The sequence below is a fragment of the Equus asinus genome, chromosome 23 (assembly GCF_041296235.1).
Source record: "Equus asinus isolate D_3611 breed Donkey chromosome 23, EquAss-T2T_v2, whole genome shotgun sequence".
Taxonomy (NCBI): Eukaryota; Metazoa; Chordata; class Mammalia; order Perissodactyla; family Equidae; genus Equus; species Equus asinus.
Genome location: NC_091812.1, coordinates 23496412 through 23517456, shown reverse-complemented (window position 1 = coordinate 23517456; position 21045 = coordinate 23496412). Strand labels below are relative to the sequence as shown.

General features: G+C 39.7%; 1 long non-coding RNA gene across 2 annotated transcripts in view; it reads right to left on the bottom strand.

Annotated features, from left to right (window-relative positions):
* The window catches only part of LOC139041692 (uncharacterized), a 68308-nt gene extending 47508 nt beyond the window's left edge, over positions 1-20800 (bottom strand). The window contains exons 1-4 of one of the 2 annotated variants that reach the window (XR_011497366.1): positions 20504-20791; positions 18693-18807; positions 18077-18147; positions 16441-17768 (exon numbers count right to left, since the gene is read on the bottom strand). This is a non-coding gene — a long non-coding RNA (uncharacterized lncRNA). Of the gene's footprint in view, positions 1-16440; positions 17769-18076; positions 18148-18692; positions 18808-20503 lie in introns of those variants that run through there. The other variant, XR_011497367.1, reaches the window with a different exon arrangement.
* Between the last annotated feature and the right edge of the window lie 245 nt (positions 20801-21045).

The following is a 21045-nucleotide window of genomic DNA, read 5'->3' as shown; positions in this document are numbered from 1 at the left end:
GTAAGATTAGAGCAAAGCAAAATTTTCAGGTTCAATTTATGTTCTTTCTAATGAATTTAGAGGTTTGTTTCCTTTTGGATCTGGATTGAAATAGAGTGAGTGTTGAACTTTGTTACGAGTTTCTCAATACACTTTGCATCCTGGGACCTTCATGGGTGAACAGAGAGAAGTTATTTAACAGAATAGATTAATGGAAAGCAGAGAAAGTTGGGGAGGAAAAAGAAAGAATGAAAACAAGTTTATAAGGCTTTATGGTACTTTGAATGTATGCCCATTTCTGACTAAAAGGTGAAATTATTATAGGGCAATATGTCCTTTGCTGTCTTTGAAAGTCAGTCATACTAAACTGAATTGGCAATTCAAAGACTAAGAAATACATGTGGCCAATAAACTTGAAAAATGGGGCAACTTTCATCAGTAATAAGAGATATTCCAAAGAAAATAACATATCACACTTCATCTTTCAAATTTACAAAAGAATTTGCTTAATGTTTATTGTAAATTCTGGCAAGAATACAGAGAAACAGATATTCTCATGCACTACCAGTGAAAAGGGCAATTTATACTCCTGATAGCAGGGCAATTTGGTAGCAGAGGAGAAGAACCTTAGAAACGTTCTATTGATTGACCCAGCAGATCTACTTCCAGAAATTTAACCTAAGGGATTAATCTATGATGTGCACAAAGATTGATTTATATTAAAGGAAAAAAGATGACAGCACACAGAGGATTTGAATAATAGAGTACAGATAGAATAAACTTCTATATGATGGGTGCCATGGAAAAAAATCAAATGCACCAAAATCTTTCAGTTGTGCATAGCTAAAAACTTGAATATAGATTGCTTTATAGACATGAAAGACTATTATGTTTCTGAGAGTTTAGTGTGACTTGATTATTTTTTAATGAAAGTTCAGAAATAGAGGAAGTTTAAGAGATTTATTATTACTATTTATCATCTTTTATACTGGCTACCATTTGCACATCCAAACACTTCTGAGATCTGGACAACTGAAATTTGTTTATTTGGAATGGGGGCATTGTTTTGGTAAAAAACATACATAAACTAAAATCAAATGAAAACATATTATAACTAATTCTTATATTTGTAGTCATTTGGCAAAAACAAACAAACAAACAAAACTCCCAAATAGCCATCAGTTGGTTAGGTTGTTATAAAATGATGCTTTGAAAAAAAAAATTTCTTCTAGCTTTTTATAGGCTGAATGGTCTCCTCCAAATTCATATGTTGGAGCCCTATCCCCCAGTATCTCGGTATAGTATGTGATTATATTTGGAGATAAGGTCTTTAAAGAGGTAAGTAAGTTAAAATGAGGTTATTAGAGTGTGTCCTAACCCAATTTGACTGATGTCCTTATAAGAAGAGGAGAAGAGGACACGCAGAGAGACACCACGGATGCGTAGACACAGAGGAAAGACCACATGAGGACACAGCAAGAAGGTAGCCATCTGTAAGCCAAGCAGAGAGGAGGCCTTAGGAGAAACTAACCCCGCCAACGCCTCAATCTTGGACTTTTAGCCTCCAGAACTGTAAGAAAATAAATTTCTGTGGTTAAGCCACCCAGTTTGTGTTATTTTGTTATGGGAGCCTGAGTAAGCTAATACAAGGATGAATCAGACATATTCAGAGCCCAGGAAAATTTGAATCATTGAAAATATGTAAGCATGACCTTTAAAGTCGCAAAGTAGCTTATAACAATGATTCTCAAGCCATCTACAGTCTTTTTACAATTTCAAATCCATTGCAGACCAACACTTTGTAAAATAAATAATCACATGCTTAGATGTTGCAGCAATGTCAAATTGCTACAAAAGTCCCTAAACATTTTCAAAGTCTGTACGTTCTCACAGACTGGTAACGAACAGCACATGGGCCTAGTGGTCCATGAACCATGCTTTGAGTAAAACTTCCCTAAAGTTCCTTTTGTCCACTGCTTTAATTTACAGCTAATAAAACTGAGGTCCTGAGAAGTTCAACCACCTACTCAGTATGACGAAGCTTGTTAGATTTCCCTGTAGTAATCATGCTTCATTCAACCTTAAATAAGTCACCAAATCCTCACTCCATTTCCTTTCCAGCTACACTAATATCAGCCTGATTTATCTCAGTTTTTCCTCCTCAAGGTATATGTCCACTCCTGTCATCACTAATGCTTTGGAAAACTGAGTCATTTAAACATCTTGTTCAGAAACTCTACTTCTTCTCTCAATAAATTACCTTTCCCACCTGTGAGAGGCTCTTGCCTTCTGTACAGACATCTTGTTTTCATGTACTTGAAACACATCTTATTATCAATCCTCTTGTGCCATCTTCCCTTCATTTTCCACCTTTGATTCGCCTGAGCTTTTGTACACTCTCTAAATTTATTCTGTAATCTTTTCCAGCCTCTTCTGTCCCGAATGTTTTATATCTTGCATATGCCTCTTGCTCGCCCTTGAATACTCTTGGCTCTGCTCCTTCATTTGCACGGTTTCTGTAAAACCTATATTGTGTTTGTCATTCAATGGTTTGCATAGCCCCTGGGCATATATTAATTTTTGTTTGAATGCTTGCCATTTCCCTCTGCATCCTTCACTTCCATCAATATGTCTTATTTGTTCTCAATCATTCCAGCCTGTATTCTTCAAGAGATTGATTTTGTAGGTAGAATTTTCTTTAATATTATTCTTTAAAGTTTTTCAAGTATTCTTAACAAGTATTTATGCATAACCATAAAATTATCTCCATTTCTTGCTTGTGAACGATTATTGCACTTATCACATTTATTTTTCAGGGGCTTTGAGGTGACCAAGTGTGTGATGTTGGGCTAAGTCATTTATGTTCTATTGGCCTCTTTCCTGATCCGTAATATCAAACGGTTGAACTAAATATTTTACAGGTCCCATTTAACGTTAACATTCTAAGTTCTAAATGTTTCCAACGTCATTCACCTCTCTGAAAGAGATAGTTTAATCAACCATAACCTTGGAATATTCTGTTATTTCTCCAGCCATCCAATCCTACTCATTTTCAAGGTCAGCATCAGATCTCATACTTCCTTCAAGTCATCTCTAATTATTCCAGACAACACTTAGCTCTCTATATTCTAATTCCTCACAGAGTCATGTCGTATATTAATTATTTAGCCTTTAAAAGGCAATTGAAGAATGTGTCTAAGTTTATTGTCTCTTCAATGAATATATATACATTAGGTTAAGCCACATGAAATTGCCTTCTTTTGTAAGTCAAATGTGATTGAATATCAACATCTTCATATTTTCAACCTAATATATAAATTTTAGCTAATTAAAATTCTATTGAGCACCTACAATTTGACATTGTACTAGCTACCATTATGTACTGTCTTTCACTTAATAGTTAAAACAGCCTAATGAGTGAAGGATTATCGTCTCTATTTTACAAACAAGGCAACTAACTGAGGCTAAAAGGAGTTTAAATAATTTGCCAAGATGATATAGTTGATAATAGATAGAACCAGGATTGACCATCAAGTCTGTCTGACTCCAAAGTTCTTACTTCTTTCTCAAATTTTCTTGAACGTAGTACAACACAGGCAATTGTTCATCTCCAACTTAGATTAGAGAATCAGAATTATAAAAAACAAAACCAAACAAAACACCTTTGAAAGTCATATCGTGCTTTCCAATAGAGAACAAATATTTTATAAGTTGAATTGGTGATTTGGCTCCTATTCTGACTTTCTCTAAAAATATGCCTAAAATTTTAACTAAGTTAGCCAATAATCACTTTCCTTATTGTTAAAGACATTCAGAGAAACATAAATCTGTTAAATGGTTAAATAATGGTACATTATTCTGTAATACAGTATACAGCCATTTAGAAAATAATCTGGTGGCTCTGTATGTACAAACATAGAAGGATATAGATGATATACTGTTGAGTGAAGACAGAATGCTGTTGAAGAACAAAATTACAATATGATTCCATTTAGAGGTTTAGAAAATCTATAAATGTGCCTTTGTGATAATACAAGCATATATACATCTTATTATATATTTGTGTGTACAAAAAATAATATTTGGAAGGATATAAAAAGTATACAGCAAATGGTGCTTGTCTCTGGAAAAGTAGAAACAAGAAGTGAAAGGCAAGGAAGCTTTCTAATTTTACTTTTTATTCTTCTAGATTGTGTGCATCTTTTTTTTAACAATTCTGTTCTTTTGTCTAACAGGAAAAAAATAGGGAACATTTACCTCAATCACCCATTTTAATGATAAACTATCTTCTCTATTGGGAATATACCCATATGTTTCATCTAAGTTTCTTGTGTGTAAAAATTGCATGTTCTAACACTGACCACAACATAGAAAACTATACTTGTCCATGTGAAAACTGTTCCTGAATAGCCACACTATTTTTTATATGTCATATTTCTCATTCCTATTGTTATCATTGTTGTTTCCCACTGGACAACCATCAGTCACTTTGCAATGCTCCACATGACTTACAAAGGCCCGAGTGCAAGAGAATGATGGGAAACTCCACCTGGCCCTCACCGGGAGCAAGATTTCCTTTACTACATAGTGAGCATTAACCCGCCCTAGGGTTTTAGAGGATAATTCCTCAAAACTATGTTCTCTTGTGTCTTCTAATAATTCTTTTCTTATTTTAATTTTTCTGATACTTATATTTATGACATCAACCATTTTGTGGCATTAAAGCATGCAATAGATTGTTCTAAAAAGATAAATAGGATCAACAATAACTCCCCTGAGAATTGTCTCCCACACTGTCTTAAAACGTTCAGTCTGTTATCATATTGAATGAAATTTCACCAATTAGGGATGAATAGCTGCTGACAAGTGGCTTCTTTTAAAGTGAATATGACTCTGAAGACCTGTGAACTCTCCGACATTTATATGAAATCACTTGACTCGATAAATATTCTCAAAAGCCCCAGTGGGACCACGAGTTGCTCAGTGGAGTCCCCTAGAAAGAATGAGTGATTGGGGCACCCGTGACTGAGCGAGCCTGTGCTTCTCAGGAAAATCCTACACAGAAGTGAGAGAAGAGAATACACCAGAAAGAATGTGGTTTCAGGCAAAGTCTAGCCATGGCCAGATCCGGCATAGTCCCACCTTAGGGAAGGAGGCAAAGCTTTGTCTTCTTTATAAGTCAATGATCAGCATCAGGTGCAGAAGTTGTAAACCCCAGGATTCTCTAGGCCAGGGAGCGGAAATGTCCCCAGAGAAGGTTGGCTGGTGTTAACCATTGGTCTCGGCCCTCGAAACAGCAGGAGTCTGCATATACTGACTGAAGAGGGGATCTGGACGCTGTGCCAGAGCTTTGCTGAAGAAAACGGAGGAACAAAATAAGAGTAATTACGGATTTGGCCACTAAAGAAGGCAAGAGGCAGAGATTGAACTAGGTTTTCTTCTCCTCCTCATTAAGAGACCCCTGAAGGGTGAGGTGAACAGGTGTGAGGAAGAGGGGAGCAAAAGTTAAAGGAGGGTCAGAGAGTTCTAAAAAGAGATCATTACTCATTTCTTAATAAACTTAAAAATGTAAATATAGAACTTCATTCTGTCACTGACTGGATTTGTTTTTCCCTTTAGAATTTAAAACCTGAGACCACTAAAGATTGAAGTGTTATCTACCTTCTGTCATCTATTTTGCAAGCGTCACCTGGTAAAACAACCTAGGGGAGCCTTGGTATGGTTCAGGTTCACTAGACACCCCCACGTTCCTTATCCCCAGGACTCTTCCAGAGGGAAGAGAACAGGCCTGCGATTTACTGTCTTCACAGTTGTGGATGCGCAATGACCGTCCTCGATTAATGTGACATCAGAAAGCACCACCTGGAAAGAACACCTCAGCCCACTAAAACCTCCTGAAAAATATCTTTTCCAGAAATATACTTACTCCTTTCAGACGCTGTGCTTTTCAGAATGATGTCAACTTATAAAAGCTTCTTGACATTAATTACCATGCCATCCCGTAAGTTTCGCTCTCTGAAAAGCAGCCTGAAGCTGTCAGGGAGGGTCACATATTTTAATATCCATTTACCCTGACACCAAAGTAATTCGAAAGATGCTCACTTTCAGCTCCTCACTTCTTTTCAAACATTAGAGGCAAGTGACCCACCATCCAATCCTCAAATCTCGATTAATTCCTTCCACTTAGCATGTCCCAATTTCTGCCAAGGTATGTGGTCTGCAGATTGACAGCCTCATTAAGAGCTTATTCAAGTGCTTGATTATACAGCTTTGGCAGTTTCTTGAGCCCTCAGAGTCTAAGGAGCAGAATCTCCTTCTGCCTGCCCACGACAGTGCAATAGCCTAACACCCAGGGGCAAAGAAATTTCAGATTTAAGGGCAGTCAGTTCTTAGCCCCCTCAAGCAAGTTCTAGAAGCAGCAGTTTCTGCCCTTAAGCTTCCTCTGCTGTGGCACCTGGGTGTCTGCCCAGTGTTGCCTCTCCTCTAGGGCTTCTGAGGGCTGGGTAGAAGAGGAGAACTCCAAGAATAAGCCCATGAAGGGACTGTGTGCTCAGCATCCCTATCTGGAACCATTTCCTAAGGATGTACCTATTAGTCAAAGGCAAAGACAAAGACAGAGGATAAAAGTAACTCTGCTGGTTATGAATTTCCAAATAGGGTAAACGAGGGCGGAGGCCTATAAGAGAAGCACTATATTCCTATTCACAAAACATACCCTGGATCCCACTGACAAGCTTCCTCTTCAGCAGGTGCCAGAAAATGGCAGCAATAATTTCACACTGCTAAAATAAAGTTGTAGTCTCCCTCCTAAGTGGTTTGGATCCCCCTGTGTTTCTTTTGGGTCAGTTATTTGGAATTTAGACAGTGTTTTTCCAGTGAAACAGTGTCAGTATGTTAGTTAAGGTCTTAAAACAACTTGCCGTTGTCAATTTAACCATATCATTGTAAACGCTATCAAGTTTTTGAGATATAAGCTTCAATCTCCCCAATAGATAATCATTTTCAGATTTAAAACAAAGGGAAAGCTGAGGCATAAAGAAGTAATTTTCCCAAAGTCACAGTTAGAAAGAGACTAAGCCAGCACCGAAATGGTGTGTCTGATCCCATAGCAGAACTTACAACCCACCATGCTCTACTCTCTCTTAGAATTGCTGCTGAGAGAATTCTCCTCCCAGCAAGACTAGAGTGACCACCACATACAATGATGTTTCATGAGAAATGGTTTTGATTTTCAAATTGAAATGTCCAAACCACTTTTTTTTCTGATGTGGTCCCGAGAGTGAGAACAAAACTACCTTTCTAAATTCCTCAGAACCCAACCCATCCCAGTCTCAGCTCGGTAGCCACCCCTCTCTAGAAGGCTTCCCTAACCCCCTGCCCATCAGACTGGGTTGCAGAGTCCGGCTTTGTGCTCCGCAGCTCTCTAGATTTACTCTGTTGTCACACTAACCTCACTGTATTCTAAGTATCTTTCCTCTTTTTGTCTCTTCCATTGGACTATGCATTTCCTGATGGCAGGGCCTGTGTATGGTTCATCCTTTGATCCCCAGGGACTGGAGCTAATAAAGTACCACCTGTAATTGACTGGTCTGAACAGAAGTGAAGAGTCCAGGGAGATTAGGGAAAGAGATGGTATGGATCCTGGAATCTCCTGGAAGCATTCTCCCCTAGGGATCTTGCTTGGTCCTAGACAGACAATCCCCTCCTTCTTTTCTTCTAAGTCTCAAAGATCAGTCTACATCACTCCCATCAGTGTCCCTACACTATCAGGGCTTTTCTCTTCCCTTATGTTCCCCTGTGGAAGGGTCATTGCAGCAGAGGAAGAGAGAGCAGGAGGTGGCACACTGTCCCTTAAGTATCTCCATGTCATTTGTTAGAGTCAATCAAATAATTCTACCTAGGCACTGAGGGAGCTGGGAAATCCATTCTTCTCAATGCCCACAAAGGAGAGAAGAACTGAAAATGGGTAAGCACTAATAAACCCCACCACAAGCCAGAACTTGGACCTTTCCATGCTTTGTTCCTTTTCACTGTGCAACCTAATCTTCACTATTTTGAAGAAAGCTAAGTAGCCATTAGCTGAAGAATGATTCATTGATTATTTAGAGGAAAACTTAGAAGCAGCATCTATCCACCTCTCTTCGTTCTTAAATAAACAACTATGATGAACATTTCTTCATAGGAGTGAGGAGAAGGACCTGGACTTGAAGAGGCAAAGACTGGAACTGGTCCTTGACTGGGGCATTGGGAGGTTATGAGGAAACCCCAAGTATCAGAGAGAAACAAGATGCCTGCACCTGACCGGGACCGCCACTTAATAAAAGGCAAAAGAATGACGCATGGCCTAACCTCCCATAGAACTTTAGTACCTACAAAGATTTTTTTTAAAGGGGCTAAGGGTGATAGGTGTACTTTTTTTATTGTAGTAAAATTAAAACAACATAAAATTGACCAATTTGACCATTTTAAAGTATACGATGTAGCAGCATTAAGTACATTTGTGCCATTGTGCAATCATCACCACTATCTAGTTCCAGAACTTTTCATCACCCCAAATGGAAACCCTGAATCCATGAAGCAGTCACTGTCCATTTCTCCTTTCCCCTAACCCCTGAAAACCTCTAATCTGCTTTCTAACCCTATGGATTTCCTTGTTCTGGATATTTCATATAAATGGAATAATACAACATGTGGTCTTTTGTTTCTGGCTTCTTTCATTTAGCATGTTTTCAAGGTTCATCTATGTCATATCATGTATTAGTACTTCATTCCTTTTCATGGCTGAATAATATTCTTTGGTATGGACACACCACATTTTATTTACCTATTTATCACTTGATGGTCGTTTGGGTTGTTTCTGCCTTTTAGCTATTGTTAATAGTGTTGCTAGGCCCATTCGTGTAGAAGTTTTTGTTTGAGCACTTGTTTTCAATTATTTTAGGTATATACCTACAAGTGGAATTGCTGGATCATATGGTAATTCTACGTTTAACTTGTTGAGGACCCTACAAAGTTCTTTAACATACATCGTTATACTTAATATTCCCAGCATCCCTGAGCTATGTATTATCCCCATTTTACAGATGAGGCTCAAAGATATTTAATGAATCACCAAGCTGAGCCTTGATTCATCATCCCATAGTGAGCACTTTGTAAGCCTACAGTGAAAACCAAAGTGAGCAGATTTATTTCGGGATGTATTTCTCCCTCACCTTACAAATAAGATAAATCTTGAAATAGAGCATTCCGTAATGGTGACATATTCCATAATAGTGACAGAATACCACAGACTCCAGGATAAAGGAAATCCTGAGCATCCTTCCTAGCTTCTCCGTTCTCTTGCATGCTTCATTAATTTCATGTTTTAGGTCACTGGTTTTACTAGCTTGAGGGAGCTGGCACTGTAAAAAATGAAAAACACTCTAAATAAAAACTAGACCTGTTGCATATTTATGTTTATGGAAGTAGCTCTGTCCGTCCCAAGACATAGAAGTGGTGGTGTGACAAGCTGAGTCAGGATATACAAACATATCACAAAGTAACAAATGCAAAGAAATGGGTGACAGAGGAGAGAGATGGAGATATCAGAGCCGTAGTCAAAAGAACTTCACCTCTTGCTTTCTGGCAGCAGACAGTCTGTGGCTGAAAAGGCCTGAGTACATTTTGAAACCTGCCATTTTAACAGTTGAACAGTTTTGGTGGTCCAGCTCAGAATCATCCATTTCTGGAAACTGTCTCCTTCATCCACAGGGTCACAGCAGAGGGGGACCAGGGATCTAGAAGCCAGGTTTGCACTTTGGGACCCTGACTGTCTGTCTCAGTTGATTGGAACTCGGGCAGCCTGGGCCAATCAAATTCTCTTGCCTAGAAATTTGGAGTTGGAATTCAGGAAGTAGTTAATTTCTGCATGCAGTCAAGACCACAACGTGAAAACAGGGCTGTGGAGCAGCCTTATTCTGCCTTGTGGATAAAGGAGTAGCTTAAAAGAAGAAAAAAGTCTGCCCAGAGAGAGAGTGGAAAAAACCGTAGCACAAAAATAAAAAGGAAGAGAAAGAGAGAGTGCTGTCTTATTTCTAGGATTCTTCTCTTCCTGAAGGCCTAGGATTCTGTGAGAACCCCTATACTCTTATTACAAATCCCATTTGGTTTAAGCTATATGGCAGACTGGCCTCCTGTCTACCAAACCATTCCCTTTCATTCTGGACATACAGCCAAACTACATTCCCAGGCTCCTTTGCAGTTAGTTGTGGTCATGTGACTATCCCTGACTAACAGAATGTGAGAGGAAGTGCTATTCTTTACATTCAGGCTCGAGAATAAAAACTTCCCCCATGATTCTCCACTAGCTCTCTTTGCTCACAGGCCAGCTAGGTGTCAACACCCAGGGCAATGTTGAAAACCACATGGTGAAGATATTAGAGCCTCATTAGCGTAGGTTCCTGAAATAATGCTGGGCAGCCATCCCAACCTCATCAAGTAGGTTTTAAAAGCTCAAGAAATAAACGTCTCTTGTGTTAAAATTTTGCAGAGATTACAGGCATTATGTGACACAACATCAAGCATTATCTGAACTAAGACAACGTAGTTTGAGCAGGTTTTTTTTTTAAACCTGCCATTGACGAGTCTTAAAATGTTACCGAATCAGGTTCATTTTTGCCCACTGCCTAGAAAGCCAAACACTGAGATGAGATTGCAGCGGAGAGAGGGTTTAATCACAAGGCAGCCACGTGAGGAAGTGAGAGTATGAGCCTCAAATTCACTTCCCTGAAAATAGGGGACTCAGGGATATTTATGGGATAGGGGGCAAGATGGTCAGAAGTGTGGAGATTGATGATTGTAGGTGAGGAGAGGTGAGGTCATTGATGATCTGCATAAGCATAGTCAGACTCCATGCCTCTTCATAGGAGCCATGTTCACCAAATGGTGGCGTTAGCATGGCTGAGGGTGGAGTTTTTAGCCTCTTGACGTCAAAAGGTCGCCTATCGGACATCTGCATGGGCCTGGTTGATGAGTTAGTAGTCTCAACCAGCCTGAAGTGGACAAAGGAGTTCTAATTCCTGAAAAACAGTTCACACATACATTACCATGGTGACCCAGGCTCCAGGGAGATGTTATCTATAGGAGCCTAGTGGGAATCAGATAGCATATTGCCTAAGCCCCACAGTTAACAATGGGTGGGTTACACAGCTAAAAGCTATAATCAGTAATTGCAAAAAGGAAAAAACTTTAGTACCTAGATACTTAATCATTAATGGCTGTTAGCCTCTTTCAAAAACATCACACCTCCAGCAGGCATCTCCTCTCATTCAGTTGCTGCCTGTTGAAAAGGCTGAAGACCTTGGGTCAAACACCTCATGCGCCGGGCTCTGGAGCTGGCAGCTGAGGGCAGAGGTAAAGGACTCAGTCTCCAGGATGCTGAACAAGGCTATCTCAGGTGACATCACACACCCAAATACACTTTCTTTGTTGACAGATATCCTTTGAATGCTTGACCAATTCTGAGAATAATCGGCCACCCTCTCAGTCTCCATATGGCTGCGCAGGCTAAAAGCAAAGCCTTTCATGTAGAAACTTTGTGTTTCTATTGAAGTCAGTACTGAAACCTTTTTCCTTTCCAAATGATTCAGGCGGATTTCCAAGATGGCGCAATAACACCCTGTTCAATTATTGGAGTTCTAACAAGGAAGAGAGTCACCAAAGAAAATGGCTTTATCAGGAGCTGTACTGACAGCTGCTATGCCTTTAAGTATTCTGGAAAACCGGCTTGAAAGCAACAGTTCTATATGTGCAATATACGAATTTCCTGTTCTCCCCATATAAGCAGTAACTCCTGTTTAAGAGCAAATTTAATGGAGTCATAAGGGCTATTAACAGAGAGGACATATAAGGCAGATCTTCTTGACATTATTTTACAAACCTAATTGGGCTGTCTGGTCAATAAAATGTCTCTAGAAAAGATACATTAAACGCAATGGAGCTCATTTCAAGCCCAAGTGCTTGCTTTAAATGGCACGTAGTTTTTGTAATATTTGAACTAATGGCCTTCATTGACTATAACATGCACAAGATTGAAGGTGTAAGAGCTTAAATTGAGGGGAAACAACGAAAACATCTTACCTTCAGGTAATTTTATCAGTCTTTCAAGAACAGGAGAAACTTTTTCAAAATTTGGAAAAATATTAGGACCTCACTTTGGGATCTGTGTTTTAGCAGCTGTGGCCACGCCCTGGGAAGTTCTGAGCACATAAAATCGACCACCATCCTCCCAAATGCAGCCCCTTTCTCAAACTCTGCTGATGTCCCACTTTACCCAAAACACACTGTTCCGCTCTTGCGGTAGAAAAAACAATTCCACACAATTTGATGAGCTAAATATATGAAAGATCACAAATTAAATAGAATGTGGCCCCCCTCTTCCCTGGCAGAGTCTGTGTTCTTGGAGACACGTGGTGGTGGGAGGTGTGTGATTTCCTCAGCACCTGTTCTCCTGTCTCAATATTGTGTCCACAACGGGGAGTGAATGAGATGGAGGAAGCGCTCAGCAAGACTATACTTAATTTCTTCAGTTTCTTTCTTTAACGTTGTACCTTAAAAGACACAAATAACCTCATATAATTATTTCATTTAATATTTACAAGAAGACTATGTAATGAGAACTATAATTCCTGGTTTACAGATTTGAAGATTAGACTGGAAGAGGACATAGAAATGGTCAATTACCCAATAAGTGGCAGAGAGAGAGACTTTTGATTATGAGAAGAGGGCTCATTCTGTTGTTCCATGAAGTCTTGCTGTTACTCATACCTGTTGATTTAGCATCATTTCCTTCCATAGGACTTTGACACTACGGGAATATTATTGGCATTCATTATAGCCTTACAGAAAAAGGAGAAATATGCAGGTACACTAAGAATATATATAGTACAATTTACAGCTGACTCTACAGCCCCATCCAAAAATTATTGATTAAGAGTAATCACCTGCAATCAATAATGACAAGGAAGAGGCCCCGCCCTCTGCCAACGTCCTGATTCATTCTTATCAATCGCTCAAGATGGACACATAAAATGCATACACATTGAATTTCTTGGCTAACACAACAATGTTGATGGTTAACAGCTTAGATGGCAAAACCATAGCAGACATGCCATTCAAATTCCCTGCCTGTGTCCTCTGCTCTTACCAACTGGGGAGAGGCCCTGGAGCTCTCTGAGTACCTCTACCCTACCCACTGCTGGTTGGAGCAAGAGGAGACAACTGATTCAAGTTGTATCAACCAACTTCCCATACTCAGAACTTGGACTTGAGGCAGAGACCATAGTTGGTTAGCTGAGTGCCCTGCTCTGGAACTGACATAGACCCGGGGCTGCAGGTACTGTTTCGAGATGGCCATGAAGGATCATGGGAAAGAGAAATAGAAGATATACACCTCAGAAAAAGGAAAATGTGAAGCAAACTGTCAGGGAAGGGTGGGCAAGAGATCACATGACACTAGATCAAGGGAGATGGAAAGGCCTGGATTCCTGAAGGTTCACACTACCCAGCAGCATCATCCTCATCAGCCTCAGCTGTGATTTTCACCCTCAGATTCTGTGAAACATCCCTGTTTCCTAATCATAAATCTTCCTTCATCTAAACTGAGTGAAGAGTTTCTGTTCCTTCAAGCAAGCAACCAAAGGATTATTCAAATTCATAAATATTTTAAAACCCTGCTCCCCTTGCAGGAGGAAACAAGATATAAGAAAGAACCCAATTGCCTACGCTCTTCAGAACACTGTCCTGGGTACAGATTCTCAACCTCTTTTCTTGGCTACTTTTCAGAGGAGTTAGTCTCTGTCTAGAAAGTTAGATGATTCTTACCACTGGAATATTGTCTCTACCAAGTAACTCTTTCATGAGAGTGCTGTTGGAACCTTTACAAGGACTGAGAGACAGGAATGTATCGAGTCTGCTGTGGAGTGTATGAATGTTTCTGCGCATGCTTGTTAAAAAATGTGTTTAGACTTCTGAGTCTTTCATTGTAATGGGGTTGTGGGAGGGATGAACTATAACTCTCATTACCTCTCATTACTAAAAGCTGTCAGTATCAACCACAGAGAACAGACTAATTGTGAATAACTGAGTTGGCTTGGTTAAATGTGGATCTCTGAATGTATCAGAAACATGAGAGGGGGTTGGGAGGGTGGAGCTGTCTTCTTTTGTGTTGCCTCAGGGGATAGAACTGTGACTACTTGGTTAGCAGCTGGTTTTATCTCCAAATAGTAACAATCCTTTGAAGTGAACAGAGTAGTGTAGAAACAGAGTGGCTCCAGGTGAATTCTTCCCATCACTGGAAATACGGAAGCCTTATCAGACAGATGTCAAAGGGAACCCTGCAAGGATGAGATCTCTCAATTATCCCACCTTTGCAATTTAGGAAACCCTAAAATATCTTAGAATCCCCTCCCTACCCCAACTCTTCTTATTTTTGACTTCCTTCCGTTAAGCACTATTAAGCAATACTTCATTTAACCATCATAACTGTCTTGTGGGGTGGATACTGTTACTCCCATCTTATATGTGAGGAATGTAAGACAGATATGTTGAACAACTTGTTGAGAGTCATCCAACTGACGAGTATCAGAACCAAAACTTTAACTCAGATTCTTACTTATTGCTCATTCAACCACTTCTAACCTCACTATGTAATGGGTTGCCTCACACCAGCAGTATAGCTTGTTGGAAATGCAGGCTCTCAGGCTCCACCCCAGACCTACTGAATAAGAACCTGCATTTTAACAAGATCTCTGGTGATCTGTACGTACACGAAAGTGTCAGGAACCATAGTTTATAAAAAATCTATTTTTTAATCATTCCAAAGGCACTACTACCCATCAAAACTATGCCGTGATCCACTTTTTCCCTGGCCTGGTCTAAATATTGGGCACATGATTGAACTTCTCACTCTTAGTTACTGTATTAGTCATTTTTTTATTTTCTGTATTTCCTGAGGCTTTGACATCTTGAGGCCTTGCTGACACTGGAAGGAACTGCCCCTCCCAGGGTTAGCTAATTCCTGGAGATAGCAAACACTTGCTTTTCAAATGCAAACTAATCAGTCCAGAGACCAGAGCCTCATCCACCTCCTTTATCAGGTTCCCACGGGGCTCTCACTGCAAAGCTACTATCCACCTGCACTGATTACCCCAGGGCCAGTATCAGACAACTAGGGGAAGCCCCTATTTCCCAGGGCCTACTGACCGAGGTAATCGTAAACCTGCTGACTTTGCTTTGCCTTGCCATTCCCATGGAAACCACCATCAAGGCTCTCACCCACAGTTTCCCCCTCACTCCCTCTGCCTCCTGACTGATCCTATTGCTTTCCCATATTGCCCTGCATGGCATGCCGTGCCTCCTGTTTCCAAGAATCTGTGAGCATAAAAGTTTCTTCCTTCATGACAATCATTTCTGTGTCCACATGTCTTACCATGCCTGATTAAAACAAACCCTGCGTATATTTTAAAATAGTTAATAGAAACTCAGATCACTTTGTTCTCAAAAATGTCTCTGATTAGTAATTATTAGCTTCCCTCTAATACGATAATAAAAGCTGGCATTAGTTTTCTCTGTCAACTCGAGTACAAGAGCCCATTCTTCCTCTCAAGAGGTTCATTTGGAATTCTTTAGAGACTCCTGCTTCATGGGACGTAAGAGTCATGAGCAGTTCCAGATGGCCACCTTGGATTCTTTCTTCAGCCCCTGGGTCCTAATGGTCCACCTCTGCAAAGACTTGCTATGTTGGGTCCGCATCACCCTACAGGACAACCGCTATAAGATGGGACCAGGAAAAATGCATCATTTTGACCTAAAGTCTGTAGCAGGGCAGTTACTTTGTGACACTTAGCCTCCCAGTCTGCTGGTCCAGGTCATTCAGCCAATCTCTCACTCCTGAAGCATCTCAGATGTGACAGAAACCAACCAACAGCATCCTACAAAATCCGGAAGTCACATATGAAGCTCTCCAAATTTTTTGTTGAAGCTCCTCTTGAGTGAACGATAAGGATGCTCCTATCCCATCTCTATAGAGAAGAGGATTCTGAGCACATTCACAAGTCATAAAGAAGTCCTCTTTTTATCTCCAAACTTTTTTTGGCATTTTTAATCTCCTGAATAAGCTAGAGGAGGTGATCAGCGGAAGTTATTTCTTTAAAAAATAACTTTACTGAAGTATACTTGACATATAATAAATTGAACATATTTAAAAGTGTACAATTTGAAAAGTTTTGGCATATGCATATACCCATGAGGCCATCACCACCATCAACATAATGAACGTGCCCTGACCCCAAAAAGCTTGCTCATCTCCCTTTGTAATCCTCCCCTCTCCCTCCTGGTCCCTCCAGAAACCGCTGATCTGCTTTCTGTAGCTACAGATTGGTTGATTTTCTAGATTTGTACATAAACAGAATCACACAGCATGGACTTGCATTTTTATTGTGGCAAAATATACATGACATAAAATTGACCATTTTAACCCTTTTTCAGTGTGCAGTTCAGTGGTATTAAGTACATTCACATTGTTGTGCAATTATGTACTCTTTTTTGTCTGGCTTCTTTCATTCAGCACAGTATTTTGAGATTCATTCATGTTCAATAGTTCACTGCTTTTTAATCCCTGAACAGTATTTTCTTGTACGACTATGCCATGATTGATATATTGATTCACCCTTTGATGGACCTTTTGGTTGTTTCCATTTTGAGGCTATTGTGAATAAAGCTGCTATGAACATTCATATATAAATCTTTGTAAAGACGATTTTTTCACTTCTCCTGGGAGAGTACCTAGGAGTGGAATGGCTGGGGCATATTTGACTTTACAAGAACCTGCCTATTTTCCAAATTGGGTATAATATTTTATACCCCCACCAGTGGTGTATGAGAGTTCCAGTTTCTAACATCCTCGCCAACAATTGTATGCTTGGATTTTCTTTTCTAGACATTCAAATAGTTGTATAGTGGCATCTCATTATGGTTAAATAACTTGAAAACACTATGATCCTTTCAGGTCTTGCTTTTAAGATTTATTAGGTGGGGCCAGAGTGGTGGTCAGGCTCGGGCTAATTATTCCTTCCTCTGAGACTGAACCCTTCTGAGTGCTTTCCAAAGTCTTACACATCATGAGGTTTTCCAGTGTGGCTGGCGGGAACAGTTACTATCCTCGACCTCCCAGGAGGGAGGGTAAAACTGATCCCTGTTATTCCATCTTGGCAGGAAGCTGAACACTCCAACTGTTTTTTGACCATCTTCTTTTGTAGCTCAGGCCAAGTAGATTCACCCCTCAATTTGGAAGGTGAGAATAAGAGCCATCTATTTTCTTGAGCATTTAACCAAAACAATATAGAAAATCTCATTTAACATGTAATTACACATACAATGGACAGCTCCTCTGTGTTTGGTTTGGCTGAGTTTCCATAAATAATTCCATATGACCACAGCACAGGGTGATGGTTCTCTAAATAATGATGATAAGTCATGTACATCCAGATTTTTCTGGCCCATAATTTCCCAAGGTGTGTTCTTTATGCTCTTACATATAGAGTGATTCTAATATATTTGTAAAATTTATGATTCAAACTTGGATCACATGAGTGTGATAGAAAGTAAATCTTGTATTGGAGCAGAAGCAGCCCGAGTGAAGGGCATAGGTTTCTGGAATCATTCAGGCCTGGGTTTGAATCCTGGCTCTTCACTTACTGGTTGTGTCAACTTGGGCCACTTACTTAACTTCTCTGAGTTGCCAGGAAACCAAGCTGCATTCAAACAGGGGAAACAGGTTCACAATTAGCTAGTAAAGTGTGAAGACATAATGTAGTGCATTATTCTTCATATAGAGCATATGATGCATTTCCACATAATGCATGTAATGATGCAAGGCAATTAAGATACTAAAGAACTATAATGTAGTTTAATATATTTTAATAATAATAATTTTCTTATTATGCAGTGGAATGGCTTCTTGTCATAAAGCCCAAGGCAGTCCATAATCTGCATAAACATGGACCTTCTAGAACTTCTAGCTTAAGAAACTCAGCAGCAAGTCTACATGGAAAACACCCACCTTGAGCTGAGACTTCCAGGCTCACATGCAAGGGTGATCCAAAGGTAGTCCAGCAATTTCGACACTTCTCTCTTTTAATGATGAACAAATGAAAAATTGTTAGATAAAATGGTAAGAGGAAATTATTTGTCGCTACTACTAAATTCTTCGTACTTGAGTATTTGGAGAGTACAATCCCTCAAGCCTTTTTGCCCTTCTAACTAGACTATTAGGCTTCCTTTGGCGACATTCTCATCTGTAGAATGGGGACAATAACGGTAATAATGGCGCAGCATGCCACTGTTACGGAGATTGAACAAGATAATTCCTGTAAAGTACTCAGCATGGTACTCAATAAATATAGCCTATAATCATTTTACATACACAGAACCATTCACATGACAGCGCTTTGCATCAAGGCAAGTTGAGAGCTTAAAAGTTCTCCCAGTAGCATCATCATAATTTATAAACCAATTTAATTGCTTTAAATAAAACAAGAGGCACAGATTAAATGTAGTAGTTTCAAAGGCTGTATACCATGTTGTTAGCCTCAGTTAAAATTGTGGAGTGATATTTACCTGTTTCTAGTGAAAATGTATTTGGGACCCATTGTAAAAATACTGGTTTAGGGGCCTACCCAGTAGCGCAGCGGTTAAGTTTGCATGTTCCACTTCTGGTGGCCCGGGGTTCACAGGTTCGGATCACGGGTGCGGACATGGCACCATTTGGCAAGCCATGCTGTGGCAGGTGTCCTACATACAAAGTAGAGGAAGATGGGCACGGATGTTAGCTCAGGGCCAGTTTTCCTCAGCACAAAGAGGAGAATTGGCAGCAGATGTTAGCTCAGGGCTAATCTTCCTCCAAAAAAAAAAATAGGTTTAAGTTTTCTTATTTTACTTACTAACCGAAGCCTGAAAAAAGTGTTAAAAAGACCAAAAATTATCAAGAATTTTTATATTCTGAATTCCTTAGGCATAGTTGAAGTCATAATTCCCCAATCAGAATCAGTTTCTTCAGAGTAAGGACTGCTTGTTGTTCATTATTGCCTATTATTTCTAAGTAACAAATAAATAAATGTGTGGTGAATTGACTAGATCCCACATACCTTCTTCTTTTTCTCCATCTTAAAATATCAGATGTAAGTAGAAAAAGAAAAACATTGACTAAATAAACACATCTATATTTAAAACTGGATTTGAAGTAATAGGAATTACTACACCAGTAATTTACTCTTTGGGCTTCAAAATAATTCCCATCCTTCTAGAAACATCTGGGTGAAATTAATATTAACCATCTGATCCTTCTTCACTTAGCCATGTCTTACTCATCCTTTGGTAGATTGTCTATCCAAGCATAACATTTGGATAGAAGTTTTCCCTATGTTCTCCAGCCTTTACGGAGCTCCCCCACTTACAGACACCTAAAAACAATCATGGTCTGTTATGCATTTACACAAAAGAATATTCTCCACTCTGTCGGTATTTCTGACATTTCAAAGCAGTTGTTCTGGGGAGGAAAAAGCCCTGGAATTAGAATTTTAAGCCCTGGAGTCAAACACAAGTCTTGCTACATAGAGGCTGTGGGCGCTTGTTACCCAACAGTCCATAAATCAGTGTTCTCATAGGTAAAACAAGGATCATGTTTTAAAATCCTGTATCCTCCCATGATGCCTGGAAAATGGTTTATCAATTACTTCTTGGTTTCTTGGCTTCATTGAGTGATTGATAATTGATTACTATCAATCAATTGATAATTCTCACCAACAGTAAAAATATTATGGTCCCCACAATAAAGCAGATGGCCCGTAAAGTTTTCTTTACATGGCTAGTGTTCTAGCATGTGTCACCTAGATACAGAGTTTCTTGTCCTGATGACCATGGACTCAGGGGAGCTACACCTGCTCAGAGATGGTATGAAAAATTACATGTATGCACTCACATGTGCATTTGAGGGAAAGGAAAGAAGATGAAAAGGGTTGAGAACCACTAATCTTCGTGGACACTGTGAAAGCAGACGTGAGACTGTGGAACAGCAAAGGGGAATAAGCAATTCAAGGTGCTGAAGGAGTTGGTCAGGGGTAGAGGCAGGACTGCTGGTCAAAGCAACAGCAGCTTGGTTGCTAGTCTAGCTCTGGTCTGCACCAAGTAGTCCATGACTTCTCTCTGTTTGGTCCAACTAGTCAACTTTGTCTTTTATTTATCCTCTGAAATTCAATACCAAATATATCTACATTTCACCAGTCCTACTTTCGTCCTCTGTGGGATTTTTCAGTGGTCTGAGCAGCCTTGAGCCCCGGAGCATGTGTCATCTTCTCCATGACTAGGCAGATGCAAGAAGCATCGTAATTTATTAGTCCCATCATTTCTCCCCAAAAGAAAAGAGGTATTACATAGTTCTACTAGGAAAAAACAAGCTCCATTTGGGGATTTTCCCAGACTTCCCCCATACCTGATCTGTCTTCCTCTTAAGGAAGAAGGACGATGAGCAATATTTGTTGAGTACCAGGCAAGTTATGCCAACAGCTTCAGATACCTTTCTTTCCTTCATGTCATTCATAATCGTAACACTTTGAGGTAGTTTCTGTACATCCACTGGACAAATGAAAAGGCTGAGACACAGAGAGTTTAAGTCAAATGCACAAGGTCACATCACGAGTATCCACAAAACCCAGAATTCAGCCCTAGATTTATATGGCCTGAAAAATTGGGCTCATTACCCCATTCCATGATTTCTCTCCTCTGAAGATCTTTGCTCAACTCTAAACCATATGATTTTAAACCATTTCACACAGATAGTTAGCTATTCTATTATTAAATCAATCTAAGCAATGATGTTTTTAACTTCCCTTGAAAAACCCTCAGTGCCAACACCTAATGTTTCCAGTGACCTTCCGTATAAATTGCAGGATGTGGCCTGAAAGTACATGAAAGGAAGACTCAGTGTTCTCAGAGACTTTACTGTGACTTTGGAGTCTCTTGTGTTCAAAATTT